This window comes from Xyrauchen texanus, chromosome 37, assembly GCF_025860055.1.
Source record: "Xyrauchen texanus isolate HMW12.3.18 chromosome 37, RBS_HiC_50CHRs, whole genome shotgun sequence".
NCBI classification, from domain to species: Eukaryota; Metazoa; Chordata; class Actinopteri; order Cypriniformes; family Catostomidae; genus Xyrauchen; species Xyrauchen texanus.
Genome location: NC_068312.1, coordinates 34,378,798 through 34,394,261, shown reverse-complemented (window position 1 = coordinate 34,394,261; position 15,464 = coordinate 34,378,798). Strand labels below are relative to the sequence as shown.

General features: G+C 35.9%; 1 protein-coding gene across 2 annotated transcripts in view; it reads left to right on the top strand.

The window, feature by feature from the left end:
• Positions 1–15,464, top strand: part of LOC127630912 (OTU domain-containing protein 5-A) — a 34,101-nt gene that overhangs the window by 9,782 nt on the left and 8,855 nt on the right. The window lies entirely within an intron of this gene.

Genomic DNA, 15,464 nt, shown 5'->3' with positions numbered 1-15,464 from the left:
ATATTTATTAAGTGAGGGGCTTTGAAACATTGTAATGTGTTTTGTATCTAGAACTACTCAAATTAATTCAGCAGACTACGCAATAATAGTTTTGTAAAGCAGTTCACCAGAGGTCAGTAACAATTGATTAAGATGTTAATGATGCTTAAAAGCATAAATAAAACAAGAAATAAAGCCAGTTATAAGACACTTAAACACAAAAATAATCATTATCCATCACTAAAAACAATATCGGTCGATCACTATTTAAAACTTTGAAAATAACCTTGGCTAACATCTGCATATCAGCATATGGTTCACATAGTTGTAACAGGGCAGGCCATATTGCTTAATCCACAAAAGCCATTGATATATATAAAAGTTGACGGTCGTACTTTTTTTTTTTTATTGACTCCCAACACATGAAAAAGAAAAACAAAACATATTTGTACAGAATCAACTTTTAACCCCCATTATTCCCTTACCCCCTTCCAATCAACATCCCCACCCTGACCCCCAACAAACATCCCTGTTTTCAAAGCTAAAATACACATATATACATATAAAATAATAATCACACACGTCCTAAAACAGTGAGTGTATCTATTCTCACCGGTTTATATCATTTAAAAGTGTTAACTAGCAAAGTGTGTAGAGCTCGTGGTCCGATCCTCGCCAGGTGTCACGTGACCACCGTTCATACTGTATGTTAGTGTTAATGTTAATGTGCACATGGTTCCGCCTAGTTTCCATAAATTGTCTGGATGGATTTTTGAGGGAGCTTTGCATTGTGAATGTAAAGAGTATGTCTACATAATACAGAAAAATCTTTCATTTTGCAAGTGTTTTGAACCATCAAACATTCATATCATCCTTCAAAAATGTATATCATCGTTGTCTTCTTATCATCACTCATAACAACAAGGTATCAGCTCACCAGGTCTCTGCTATCAGATTTAGACCTTATTTCCTGGTCACCCTAATTTGCTTGTTTGGGTATACCAATGTGAAAAGTTAGATTAGGTGAGAATGAGTGTTGAATTCTGATAGTCCTGTGTCTAAACAACCTCATGTGTGAAACCTTTGAGTTTTTGTGACTTATTGTTTATCGGTAAGTCGCTCAGTGTGGAAAGTTTAATTTCAGAGAACGGCACTTTTGAAGAATTACACTATTTCTGCATGTCGCTCTCTTAACCCTGTATGACTTTTATTTTTCCATCAAGATTTTGTAATAATTCAATTTCCCATATGTAGTACAACCAAACCTGAAATCCCTGGTTACCTGCAATAAAGAAGAAGACCAAGGCCCTAACGTGCAGCCGAATGCTTATGCAACGTTTGCAAATTGGTTTGCAAATGATTTTCCAAGGTATTTTATCACACTAAGGCTTATATCCTGAAAGAGGTAATTGTAGTAGCGTTGTACACTACCACTCAAAGGTTGTACACACCCACTCATTCTTCAATATTACTATTTTCCAAATTTTTTAATAAACATAATGAAAACTATGAAGTTACACAAATGGAAGTATGGGATTTATGCAGTGATCAAAAATGTTAAAGAGATGAAAATTCTGTCATTTACTCACACATATGTTTTTCTAAACCTGAATGACACTTCTTTCTTCCTTTTTTTTTTTTCTCCATACAATGAAAGTCAATGATGACTGAGACAAAAAGCCATATGTGCTTGTAACAATGTTGGAAATTAGAGTTGGATTATTATTAACCACTGCAGTCATTGCATTTTTGTGATTTGAGAAGTGTACATGGAAATATTGAGTGTCCTCTGGTCACATTGGTAATGATGTACACTTTCTGATAAAACCTGTCACATTTCATAACAACATGGGCAATTGTGTTTCATTTTTACAGAAAATTAGCACTTATACTGACGCGAACATGCATACGCACACCTGTCTCGTCTGTTTGATAGTGAGAATTTTCACCTCTGTGCTTTCAGTTTTGGTATTACAAATGCTTTCATAAGGTTTTGTGGTTTCACAGGTTTTTTGATTGGCTGAATTTTAAACACAGAGATGAAGCCACCCACCAATTGACAACTTTCCCCCAAGTGAACACAAAAACAACAGTTGGAATACCCACTTTCGTTCGGTTCTGTATGGTCACATCTTAATCATAAAAACAGTTTTGCTATGAATAACCAAGTCTGAATCACCACATTCTGCCAAAAGTATTACTGCTGTTCTTGAGTGGAGTAATTGTTATGCAAGGTTTTGTGTTAATAGGGTTACTTTTGGAATGCAATTCTCGTTTTTCATACATGGGAAACGGTGTCATGTGTTACATCCCTGCCCTAGCTCCCAGCTTTCTCACTCTTTTTTTTTTCAGTTCAGCACTGCTGGTTATACAGTGCATTGCCTCTCTCTCTCTCTCTCTCTCTCTCTTTTGACCAGATCTCTGGTGAATAGGGTAGCAGTTGGCACCATTACAATACACAAACACACTAGATGTGTAGACTTAAGGAGTGTGCTGACCTTACCCAGCCAGCTAAACCAACTCTAATTAGGCTCTTCAAAACATTCTTAAGAAGTCTTTACAGGAATGCAAAATATTCTTAAAGGAAGGTTCCGGGTTCATTAAAGGTTAAGCTCAATTTACAGCATTTGTGATTTAATGTTGATTAACAATAATATATATTTTGACTAGGGCTCTTGATTTAATGCGTTAATTCAGTGCGATTAATTTGACAAAAAATAACGCTTAATTTTTTTTAGCAATTAATCGCAATGCCCCCGGACCGTAATAAGAAGGATTCCTGAGAAATGGAGGCTTGTAGTACCACCTGTTTACTCCAGAGGGCAGTAAGTGAAATTTCAGCTGTATGAGCAACATGCAGTTTATACATTGAAGAAAACAACACTTCAGTAGGCAGAACAACACAAACATGCGTAATATTCTTGTGTTCAAAACACTTGAAGGAGCACAAATGTGAACTAAGGGATCTCAAGATGTGTTTAAAGATTGATTATTAAACTATATTTAACTTGACACAGTGACCTAAACATTTTATGTTTATGACGCAACGCACACAAGACACTACACAAGCATGTCTGATGCGGGTGTACAATGAGGGTCAATGTTAAACAAGGTTAAACAAGCCCTCATAATAAATCTCCAACTGATTGACAAATTCACTTGTGAAATGGATTGCTGTGAACTGTGTGCCAATGATTGACTTCTGATCAATAATATAGTAGTAAACAATACATTGTATTCTAAAGATGCTTTTTGTATTGTCTTATTAATGATTAAGAATGTAATGCATTTTAATTATCTGAATATTTATATATATATATATATATATATATATATATATATATTAAATATTTAAAAGTAACTATGTATAATTATTTCATCATTATGTATTGAATAATTGTTATATGAGGGGCTTTCTCAGCAAATATTTGTATATGCGATTAATCACGATTAATTGATCGGGACACCATGTAATTAATTTGAATAAAAAGTTTTATCGATTGACAGCCCTAATTTTGACTCATTCCTCGTTCATCGAAAAAATTGTAGCAGTTACTGTAAGGCTCTTACAGTGGAAGTGGATGAGGCCAGTCTGTAAATGCAAAAATTGTAAATGTCTGTAAAAATTTAAAAAGCAGAGAAAAAAGCTTCAAAAGTATAGCCGAGGCATAAAAATTATACGTGGTAACTTGATTTAAATGTTATAAAAATCGGGGGGAAAATCGTATCTTATTAGATCTTTGTTGTCTTGACGATGCAACGCAGGTAAATCTTTGATTTTAAACTAAAATGTTTACATCTTGTGGCTGTTTTGAAATGATGTGTAATTTAGTGTTTATGGATTGGCACCATTCGCTTCCATTGTAGGAGCCTTACTGCAACTGCATTTTTTACTTTTCTTTTTTTACGACAGACGAGTCAATAATTTTTCTATTAATTAACATCATGCCACAAATGCTGTTGATTGAGCTCAACTTGTTTTGAACCTGGAGCAATCCTTGATTTTAAATCCTACAGAAGATTAAGGTTTGACAGTGGATCGTAATCCTAAGATGGAGGAAGTTAAATGTTTGTTCGAGTAACAGTGCACTTGCTTTTTTTTGGTTTGGATTTCTTCAGAAATGCTACTGTCACCAAGATGGAACTTACTGTGACAGCTGTTTGTTTTATCAAAAACTTTTTCTTTCCTGGTAAATCTAAATACAGAGTGATAAAAGCCTTGCTTCTTCGATATTTGAGGATGTGGGGCTGATTGCCAGCTGGTCCATTAGAATCTGCCTGTAACACTAAATTTGTTTAAGTTTTGTATTTGAATAAATGTTCAAACAGCTTTTAGAAATTAGGTATTTCCAGATAGCCCTAAAACCTGATGATGAACCACATTCACAGCCATTGTAAAATAGCCAATGTGCCCACACCGGTGAATCCACATCATTTTCTATATTAAAGTCTACAATATCCAACCGTTTGGCTAATCAACTATATTACCTAATGGAAGAATTGTTTATTGTGATTATTATTAACTTGATATTTGCATTTCAAGAAAATAGTGTAGTATCCTTTCAAAGGTCTGAGATTATTTTCTTTTTATATTGATATAAAAATTTGAATATTCTCTGAACTTTTTGTCATAGGCCAACATTGTTCTGTTATTATAATTTTTTATGGTACAAATATATATTTTTTTAACTAGGTTTATAGAACATCCAAAAAAGAATAATATGATAGTGATAGTGCTTGGAGCATCAACGCACATAATATCTCTCCCCAAAAATATGTCATCATTTACTTATCCTCCTCATTCCAAACCAGTATGACTTTTTTAATTCGTGAAACACAAGATTGAGGGATGAGATTATTGTGATTGTGACTATCAAGCTCCTAAAGCACATGAAAGTACCATTTCATTTGTCTGTATCACACGTGCTCTATATTTCAAGTTTATTGAAGCCATACGATAGATTTTTGTAAAGAACTTTCTGAAATTTAAGTGTTAATTTACTGAATATTTATACTGAATCTTCCTCTTCAACCATTCAAATATAGTGAACATCTCTGTTTACAAAAGTGCAGCACAGTTAGTGCACCTGACAACTTAAAAGGACAAAAGGTGGATGAAAGGAAATTGTGCACATAGTTTTTTCCATGTATTGTCACCGCAGCAAACTTTCATTCATGTCTGTACTGAACTGTGGCTTATGACAAAATGAGTTATATGACAAAGTTTAATACTTAGGGTTTGGATTTGTAATGACCCCTTACTCTGCACAATAGAATACATTTTTCTTGCCTTAGCACGCACCACTGATAAATACAATTATTATACATTGGGGTCTTTTATCATTTATCTTTTACCGCCATTTCTAAAAGCAGCCCTTGACAATAAGTGTGATTACAGCCTCGCTTTAACACACTGCAACAATACCCTTTTTTATTTATCAGCTCGGCTTCTTCCGTTCATTTCCTCAGAATTGGCTTTAAATATATGAACTTCCCTTTTGTGATGTCAGCTGTCACTCTCCCCTTGTACAAGCTACTATTTTAGGAATGAGTGTTGTTTTCTGTGATCGAACTGAGGAGAAGTCTGGTTGGATTGAGAGCTAAGAACGGCCTCACCTGGGGCGACTAACTAACTAATCCATGCACTGACTGCATTCTTATGGTTCACATGGATGAACCTGTGTATGAAAATCCCTGGCGTATGCAAAGCACATTCCGAATGTAAGCTCTGTTTTCTCCTCTGCATGCACTGCAGAATCTTTTCCAGATACCTGCCTCGGTAATAAACTGTCAGCTTGGCAACATTCCTCTCATTTTGATGTTCGTCATCTTGTTGTGATTGTAAAGCACATGCCATGAATGCCATAACATGATTTGATGGAGTAGGAAAGGCGGGCCCGCTCTAGAAGCGAAGGTGTGGCCCAAATTCCTCTTCCAAATTTAGCAGTGCCATCTCCCCACCTTGCTCCTGAGAACTTAAGCCTAAAACCATTGATTGAACACAATAGGGATTTCTGCTCTTACAAAATGTGAAGTTCTACCATAAACCATGATTTGTCTTCTTGCTATTGCTTGTCAGTTGCAGGAGGTATTAGAGGGAGTGACATTCTCATTTTAGAGAGCATTTTATTGGACAAAACTCTATACAGTGCAGGATGATTTATCAATATATTTGGTCCTAACAATAGGTGTACAATGGAAGTGATTTGCCAGTCCATAAACTCTCAAATACACATCATTTTAAAAGTATAGATAAAAGATGAAAACCATTATTATGCACCCCTACGCCCTTCAATTGTAAGCGCCTCACTATAACGCCAAATTTTGTAAATAAACGAGGGTCGAGTCAAAATAACTTTTGTAATCAATATTTGCTGGAACCCTATGGGGTTTATGGGGTATTTAATTGGACCAAAAAAAAGAGCACAGTTCTCATTACATTTACATTGTAACTTGCCTTGAAAGTGGACTTGGTTTATTTCTATTCATGGTATACAGTATATACTGTACATAGTTGCAGTAAAAAATGTGTGAAAACCTAAGATTTTTCTGTATTTCTCCATAAATTGCTTGGTTCACTTGGGTTTCCTAAATGGTCACTTCTTTTAAATGCAAAACTACATTGCCTTAATCTGTTGGGTTTTTAATTTCAGCCTTGATGTATATTTTGCTTCCTATGATATCTCACAATCCTGTCTGGTAATTGGTGGAAAGAATACAAATTAATTCATGAAAAAACAACAACTTATTATTCTAGAGAAATAAGCATTGTAGTCATCAAATATTTGCTTGGTTATTTCTACAGCTCCCTTAAATTAGTTTAAGATCTTTAGACGTGATGTTGTGGTGCCTTAGAAGTGTGTCTGTCCTTAAGGAAGTGCTTTCATACACAAAATACTGAGGAAGCAAGGCAGCTGCTTTAGCTTTCGGACGCAGATGAATAAAATGCGTAATTGTTTGTGTGTTATTTTCCTAAGCAGACTGACTTTGCTTTGAGTTGATGATCAGATTGAATCTAATGACCAGTTTATGTAGAAATCCAGAGTAAATCGCTCACTCTGGTATGCTTGCATAAATCTTAAAATCAGACACAATCAGGTTAGCAAACTTGATTATTGTGCATTCCTCTGGATGATGTGGACAAAGGCAATGTCAAATGTGTCTATGTGTCTTGACAAAGCATAGGTCAGCTTTCTTTCAACTATCTGTCCATCTTAGCAGGTTCTTTATTAGTCCAGCATAGTATTTCACTCCTGCACATCATGTACTGTGGTTTTGTGGCAAACATGGACCAAAGTTTGAAGCAATGCTGGAATCAAGTGTTGCTCGTAGATTTCTTGTTGCTACATTGATCGACCCCTGCTAGGATGGGAAAATAGAGGTTACAACACAAACTGTGCTCACGTAATATGTTTTTATAGTGCTTGCTTAGATTCTATAAGGCGGGAAATGGAATAGACGTGGAGGATGTTGACTTGTTTGATCCAGTATAGACCTGTGCTGTCACAATATGCTCTGTGGTGAATTTGGATTGACTGCAATGATTACTGTGAGCTGTAGAGGAGATGTTAAAGGAATACTTGACCCAAAAATGAAACCTCTATAATAATTTACTCACCCTTGTGTCATTCCAAACCATTGTGACATTCTCTCTTATACAGAACACAGAAGGAGATGTTTTAATAAAGATGGCCCTCCGTCTTTCAAAATTATGGCAGTTTATAGTGATTCACATTAAAGCATCCAGAAGTTAAAGATACCCAAATGTATCATAAAAGTAGACCGTGCAACTTGTGTGTCATGTTCCAACTTTTTTTAAGTTAATCCTCTTTTGAAGTTATATGGTTTTGGTGAGAAACATCTCGAAATTTAAGTCATGTCATATCAGAAATCAAAGCAGTAAGTATTGTTGGGCTTATGGTCACATGAGATCCATTTTCCAGTTGAAATGTCCACAGAGGGGAGCCAAAAGCAAGTGGTTTTCAGGATGTAATACTGTGAAGAGGAATGCCTATTTTATATACATTACCTCCCAACCCAAACCTAATCAGTGGAGTCAAAAATGTAATGTTAGAGGGAAAATACAACCTCTAAATCACACTCATCACAGTTTAGAAGAACCCAATTATTTCCTGGTACCAGATCTCTCGGAGACAAAATGCAGACTTCCCCTGTGATAATGTTTTCTCATGTGAACTTGCATAATTTAGCGCTAAAAAGCCTCTATCGTGGTGCTCAATAATGCAGAATGAATATCAATATTTTCGCTGAAATGTGATTTCAATTTCAGGTTGTTTGTTATGGTTAATGTAAGTTTAAGTTACAGGTTTGGAACGATATGAGGGTAAGTTAATTATGACAGAACTATTCCTTTAAGGAAAATAGTTCGATTTGTCTATTGCAAACACTGTTATTTCTGTCTGTTTATATAAAACAGAATCTTCTAATGGTTTCAGTCACTTGACTATAGACGTTGATTGTGATAAGACTGTCTGCAACCTTTTACTTAGTTTTCTATTTTCTTGGTCATAACTGCTCAGTGAACTTTAGCATATCTGGAGCTCAGAGCATGTTTCCCCAACCTTAGAAATCATTTTTCAGCCTTTCACCTAGACACCATGACTTTAGGAGCTGCATCTTTGTTGCCATCATTCAAAAAACTTTGTCATCACAGACTTTTTGCGTTGGCTGTTACAAAACCGGCCATTGATGAAATAGTTTAGACCTATAATTCAGACGTAACTGTGGAGTTTGTACTGGAGTGTAACTTGCGGTCAGTGGTCCTCTGTGACTTGAATGCTGAAGGCATGCCAGTAGACATGTCTGTGAGACAGCATGCCTGGCTGCAATTCAGTCTCGTGAGTCTTTTACTGGTACTGTTGTAAGACAGTGCATGCCAATGACTAAACCTATGACTGACTTGCTACATATACACTGTACACTGGCAAATGTACAAGTCTTTTTTAAATAATAAGTGAAGCAGTATGCATTATCCAATAATAAATGTTTCAGTTGATAGTATGCTAAATTGTTGTCGCATGCTTATCACGTTATGTGTGAGTAGCATCAAATTGGAAATAAATATGGTTATTTTGCATTTTTAATTACATTTTTTATAGTAAAGTCTTAAAATTACTGATCAAATATTCAAAATAGAAATGTTAAAAATCAAGGCTGATATTACACTGCCAAAAATTATGTTTAAATTTAATTCATTTTATTTGCCAATGGGGTAAGAAGTCTTTTAAAAGAAGTCTTAGTATCAAATCAGTCTTTGCTATTTAAGTAAATTTATCTTGCTTTGACTATGTTTAGATATTTTTACTGTAAAACAAGACAAAAATACTATGGAAAAAATTTGAAAAGTGTACTTCCTGTTCATTCATCACACTGAAAGTTCAAGTCGAACGCATTGCATTTTGGGATACAGTATTCTGTGCATTGTGCTCTTTTGTATTCTGAAATGTTGTATGTCATGAGGATATTCCATGCATATGGAAAATTTGAATTTGTTTTATTCTGCGGAAATGGACCTTATTCACACTAGCGCCATCTTTGATTTTTTTAATGCGTATGAAAATGAGGCATTGAGGGATTGATGTACAGTCTCTTCAATGGGCTGTACTGCAGTTTAAAGTGTTTTTGTATCATTCCATGGACAAAACATTGATAAAATATCTCCAAACAACATGAGTTGTGGAGAATCAGATGTGATCTAGGAGCTTTATACAGCTTTATACCATTCGTGCCATTGAAGAGATTTTAAGTTTACCCCGCACAGCCTCAATGCTATTATGAACCTATCAAGTCTACAATATCAAACTGGACTTCATCAACAAGTGGAAAGCATAATGCTTTGAAATGACATTTAGGATCTGATTCCCTATGCCTTTCAACCAATACCTCTTGGTTTATTTGATCGTAATCTCAAACTTATAGACTATTGAGGGAACACAGGTAAGTGCACAAAACAGACATTAGTCAGTAAGGTCATGCAGTGGAGTTACCTTTGTGTCTGGTGTGCTTTAGAGTTCTGGGATCGATACATTTGTTTGAAGAGTGTGTTTACTGATCGGCTGCCGTTGTGGACGTGTCCTGTCAGATGTTCTAGCAAGCTGTTGGAACAAAGTAGCACTTGGTAGTTAAGGTCATAATGATGACTTTAGCTCTTTCAGAGTGAACTCTTCAACTCCTGTTCCACACGGTCATGTTTGGATATAGAGCATCAAGGATCTCTGGAGTAAAAATGTCTGATAAGTCATTGTTTGGATGTACAGCACCGTAAATTAGCCAATACAGTTGCAACTATAAACCGGCTACACTTAATTAGATTCAATATATTGTTTGCATACGAATTGTAAATTGTGATTGTCATTATTAATACATTTAGTTATTGAACACTGGTGTGTTTTACCATGGATTATGAAAAAAAACTAAAAAACAATTACAGTCAGTAGTTCACTTATAATGGAAGTGAATGGGGTCAGTCCATGAACATTAAAATACTTATCATTTCAAAGTATAGCCACAACGTACACATTATACTAGTTATATTGATTTTGGTGTGATTGCCAAACTCCTCAGTGTAAAGTTTTATCCAATATTACAACTTAGTTGCCATGACGACGCAACCCCACGCAACCTAATAAGTGATTTTAACACCCTAAAATAATGAACTATAGAGATTTATCACAATAACATCATATTAACACAAAGTTTTACACCTTGTGGCTATACATTTTTGAAACAATGTATATTTTAATGTTTATGGACTTGCCCCTTTCACTTCCCTAGTAAGTGACTTACTGTAACCACAGTCTTTGCTTCTTGTTTTTTTTTTTTATAAACGAGGGACAAGGTAATTAAATAATAATTTTAGGTTGTTTTAGATATAGGTTGTTGCTGTTGTTTATTCAGGACCCCCTTTTCTTTCTGTAATAAATTTGCTCTTTCCTTCCTAGCACCCTTATTGTGTTCATAAGATGCATTTCTTGCTGTTGCAATGCAATACGTGAATGCTGTTCCTCAACTCCGTTCCTCAGCATGTAAACATTCTCTGGAGACATAATAGATTCCCCTAATTCACTAATTGTGACATCGCAGTGCCCCTGCTTTCTCAGGATAAACCTTATCGATGGCCCCCAGATCTCAAGGGCAGGGCTCATTCTCCTCACTTCTGTAAATGAAAGCTTGGCCCGCCCCTTTCTTAGAACCACGCTCACTGGTTGCCATCGAGACACTATCTGTGGCCTGCATTAGTGGAAGCATGCTTGTGGTTTTGCTTTTGCTTGGTGGCTCTTTGCTCTTCTCTTTTCTCATGAATTGTATCAGCACTATCGGCTTTTCATGGTAGACCTACCCAGTGAAATTTCTCTCTTCCGCTTTTTTAAAAATTCCGGTCTCTTCTCATCAATGTGTCCGCTGGCAGCGCAAAGGTCAACTGGCCACATTTGGTGTTGAGAAATGTACTATTGCAGGCCGACGAGATGTTTAAGTCTGTGTTTTTGTGCGGTATCATTGCGGTGGGCTTTTTGTGTGTTCCCGGCAATTGAAACCCAGTAATGTCTCTGTTTAGAAAGAGACTGTGTGCTACAGCTGTGAGCGTCAGTGCAATAAAAAGAATGTAAACTGAGAATTTGAGACCCTGGTGTTCATCTTCAATATCCTCCATTTTGGTCCAAAAAACACTTAGATCTTGAAAAATCATGCATATAATAAGTTATTTGTGGTTTTTGTGAAGGCAAGCATCACTATTACTATTGCTCATACTTATTGTGATGGTTTTTTCAAACCCCCCCCTTACAGTAAGTATTGAACTTAGGCACGTAACTCGCCCCGCATTTGTTTATTGAATAGACGTGTTATTTTGCTATTAAAAAGGGTTATTTGCTATTGCTTTTCTATGCGATTGCTCTTACAATTTCTATCTGGTGGACAATAAAATGGGTGAAAAAATTCCATAGAATGAAATGATCCATACGCTTATCTTGGGATCAGAGTATGTTATAGACTTGAGGGTAGGCTCTTTTGTCTGTTGACTTGGCAGTAAGCAACAGCTTAGTGATTCCCTAGCAACCACCCAGAACCCCCTAGCGACACCCTAGTAAACACTCAGAACACTATATAAAATACTGGGAAAACATTTGCTCCAATATGCAAATCTTCCTGCGTTGATGCTACAATGTGTTGACAAAAATAAATCTGTTACATTTATGGTAAAACACCTGCAGCTGTGGTTACCAGAAATTATAAAATTAAAAATACAGTGACCATGTTTCAGGCTTTACGGGATGTAATTTTGATGCCTGAATATTTTACGGTTTGCTGCCATTTATATTAATATACCATTGACCTGTTTCACCCACCATATTTGTAACCACCACCAGGAGAGAACAGTGGCAGTGAATTTAAAAGCATCCATGAAACAATAACAAGAAAAACATAAAAACTTGCTTTGGATCCATGCCAAGTCCCAGGAGAATTATATACAGGTCTATATACGCCACACTGCTAAACACAATGTAAACAATAGTGTACAATAGCACTATTTTTCCTTATTTTTCCTTTCTTGATATTATTGATGACTGTAACCCAAACAGTGCTGTTACTTTGTTTAATACTCAAGGACAATACTTGGATTTTCCGCATGCCGTAACGTCTCATGGAATATTTTGACTCATCGTCGTTTATTAAAACAAAGTGGGTATGGTTATGGTTAGTTAGCAATTTTAGCTCACTAACATCCTGTTAACATGTTTAATGTTTATGTCTTATGGCTATACTTTTTGAAACAATGTGTATTTTAGTATATATGGACTGGCCCATTCACATCCATTGTAAGTGCCATACCACAACCATGATTTTTCCTTGAATCTAAATAATATTTTTAATAATGTTGATTGCTGTCAATTGAGCTTAACATTTATTGAACCCGGAATATTCCTTTAAAGGTTCCAACCTAGCAAACACATGTGCATTTAGACACCATTGGTCCCCATGTGGCAGCAGCACTAACGTTCAGCTGTTTCTTATTCAAATTTGGGTTGAAATCGGGAAAGTAACTAAGGTAGTGTTTATTATCACACATGAGTCAGAATAATGCAAATGGGGCAGAGGGGGATTCCCTGCCACTACCCTGCTGCGCCCGCTGACGATGAGTCTGGTTATCCACTCACACTCCGGTGTTATGAATGGAAAGGGTAAGACAAGATGGAAAATATTAACAACACGCCAAATGGGGAACCAAAAGCAGACCGAACCTTCAGCAGCTGTGCTCCTGTTGCATGTGAGCTTTTGAAATGTCAGGGAGAGTTCACCCAAAAATGAAAATTCTGTCCTCAATTTCTCACTTTCACTCATGTTATTCCAAACCTGTATGACTTCCTTTCATGGAACACAAAAGGAGACTACATTTGGCATGCCAGCAATGGCTAATCGTTCTATGCTTTCTTAGGATATTAATTTGATCTGAAGGTACCAGTCATTCTGTTCCAGACACAAACAATAGTCTGAATTTTTGGTTGTCTTTGAGTTAGACATTGACCCCCTAGGTTTGTTTGTTGTTTAAGTGCATTTCTAATTGTTGTTTGAAAAGCTGAAACGAATGCTCCGAGCTGGAAGTGTGTTAATTTGCAGACGGACATTTGATCGGATTAAATCTATGGGAAGGCTGTTGCTGCAAACACTGCAATTTGGTTTTGAAGCTACTGATAAGAATTCCTTTTGTTGAGAAACACTAGACCAATAAAAACATTTCCTGAAGGCTTTTTTGATAGTTCTTTACATTTACATTTATGCATTTGGCAGACACTTTTAACCAAAGCGACTTACAGTGCCCTTATTACAGGGACAACCCCCCCGGAGCAACCTGGAGTTAAGTGCCTTACTCAAGGACACAATGGTGGTGGCCGTGGGGATCGAACCAGCTACCTTCTGATTACTAGTTATGCGGTTTAGCCCACTACGCCACCACCACCACTAGTTCCAATACGTTTGGTCAAACAAGAACAAAAAATGCAGTGACACAACTATGTAAGAATATTCTTTGTTTCTCAACTTTAAAATCAGTGTAGAGTTGAAACTTCTACCCATTGTTTGATTGACTTTTTTGTAATCTGAGTTTCTGAACTAAAGACAATATTTCCTCTTTAACATCTTTAAACACCTTTTTCCATTGTATCAGATAACGTAAAGGCAGGTTCATGGGCCTCTTCGCGGAACTAAAAAAGTGCAAGTGTCTTTAAATAAAGCTTCTGTGTTGCTTTGTTGTGTTTGATCTGTCATTTAGACCTTTTTTAACGAGGCAAAGTGCAGCTTCCTCAGTCTGTTTAAAAGTGTGACAACAGAAGTAGGCCGGTACTGCGAAAGAGGAAATTGAGTAAGAAATTCTCAGAATCTCTGCGGATAGTGGTCATGTGACTTGCCGGAATGCTCTCTGAGGCTGGAGCTCATTTGCATATCGCCGCTTTCGGAAGGCCTCCGAAAGAAGCTCATGCGCTCGTTTGTTTACATCTGCAACATTTTTTTGGGCCACAAGTCTTATTTTGAGTCACATGTTGGCACATAAATGAGCATGATAAAGCCCGCCAAAAGCATCGCTTGCAGAGCGGTTCGTGCAGTCTTGCATGCATGCATGACAAATTTGCCTATTGCCAGGCTGTTAGGATTACTAATTAATTGCTTGTACACTATCATTTTAATGTTTAAAGAAAGAACTACATGCAAATTTCATGCAACTGTAACAAATAGTTCTGATGACTAACATAATGCTTTTTTGCAATGCACCCTTTTGTCTTTCAATGCATTAAGCTTTTTTCATAGTTGTGTAATGCAATTCTTTTTTTATGTTCTAAAATTAAATCATAAATGCAATTAAATAATAAAATGCAATAAAAACAAAATGCTCTTGATTTGGCCTGAAATAAATGTTTGCACTGATCATTTGTTTATATTGGCAACCCTAGTAATTTAAATAAGTTATTTATTGTTTTAGTCCAAAGTTAGACTTGAATAAATACAATAGACCCTTTTCACAGGCAATAATGATGCATTTCTGACATAAATGCTGCGTAAATAGGGAATTAAAAAAAAAAAAAAATAATAATTATTATTTAATGTTAAATTATAACATTATATATATTACCTTTGAATTAATAAACAGCTTGAAACAGTGATGTGATGGTTTTTCAAATTCAACTGCTTCCATCTTTTTGTCTTCTAATAGCTGCAATCTCCCTATTTTTTCTTCTTTTGGAAAGTTGTGGATACACAATAGTAAATTTTTTTCTTTTGCTGTTGGAGCAAATGGATTCCCAAAATATTTGCTGTCTCCCATTAAACCACTATACCTGAAAATGTGAAAAGGGTAAAAACATTAAATGTTCTTAACAGCCATGAAATGTTGAATGGATACAAAGGTAATATTGTGCATATTTGTACACAACTCAATTCTATATTATTTTTATGGTCTCAAGTTAAAGACGTAA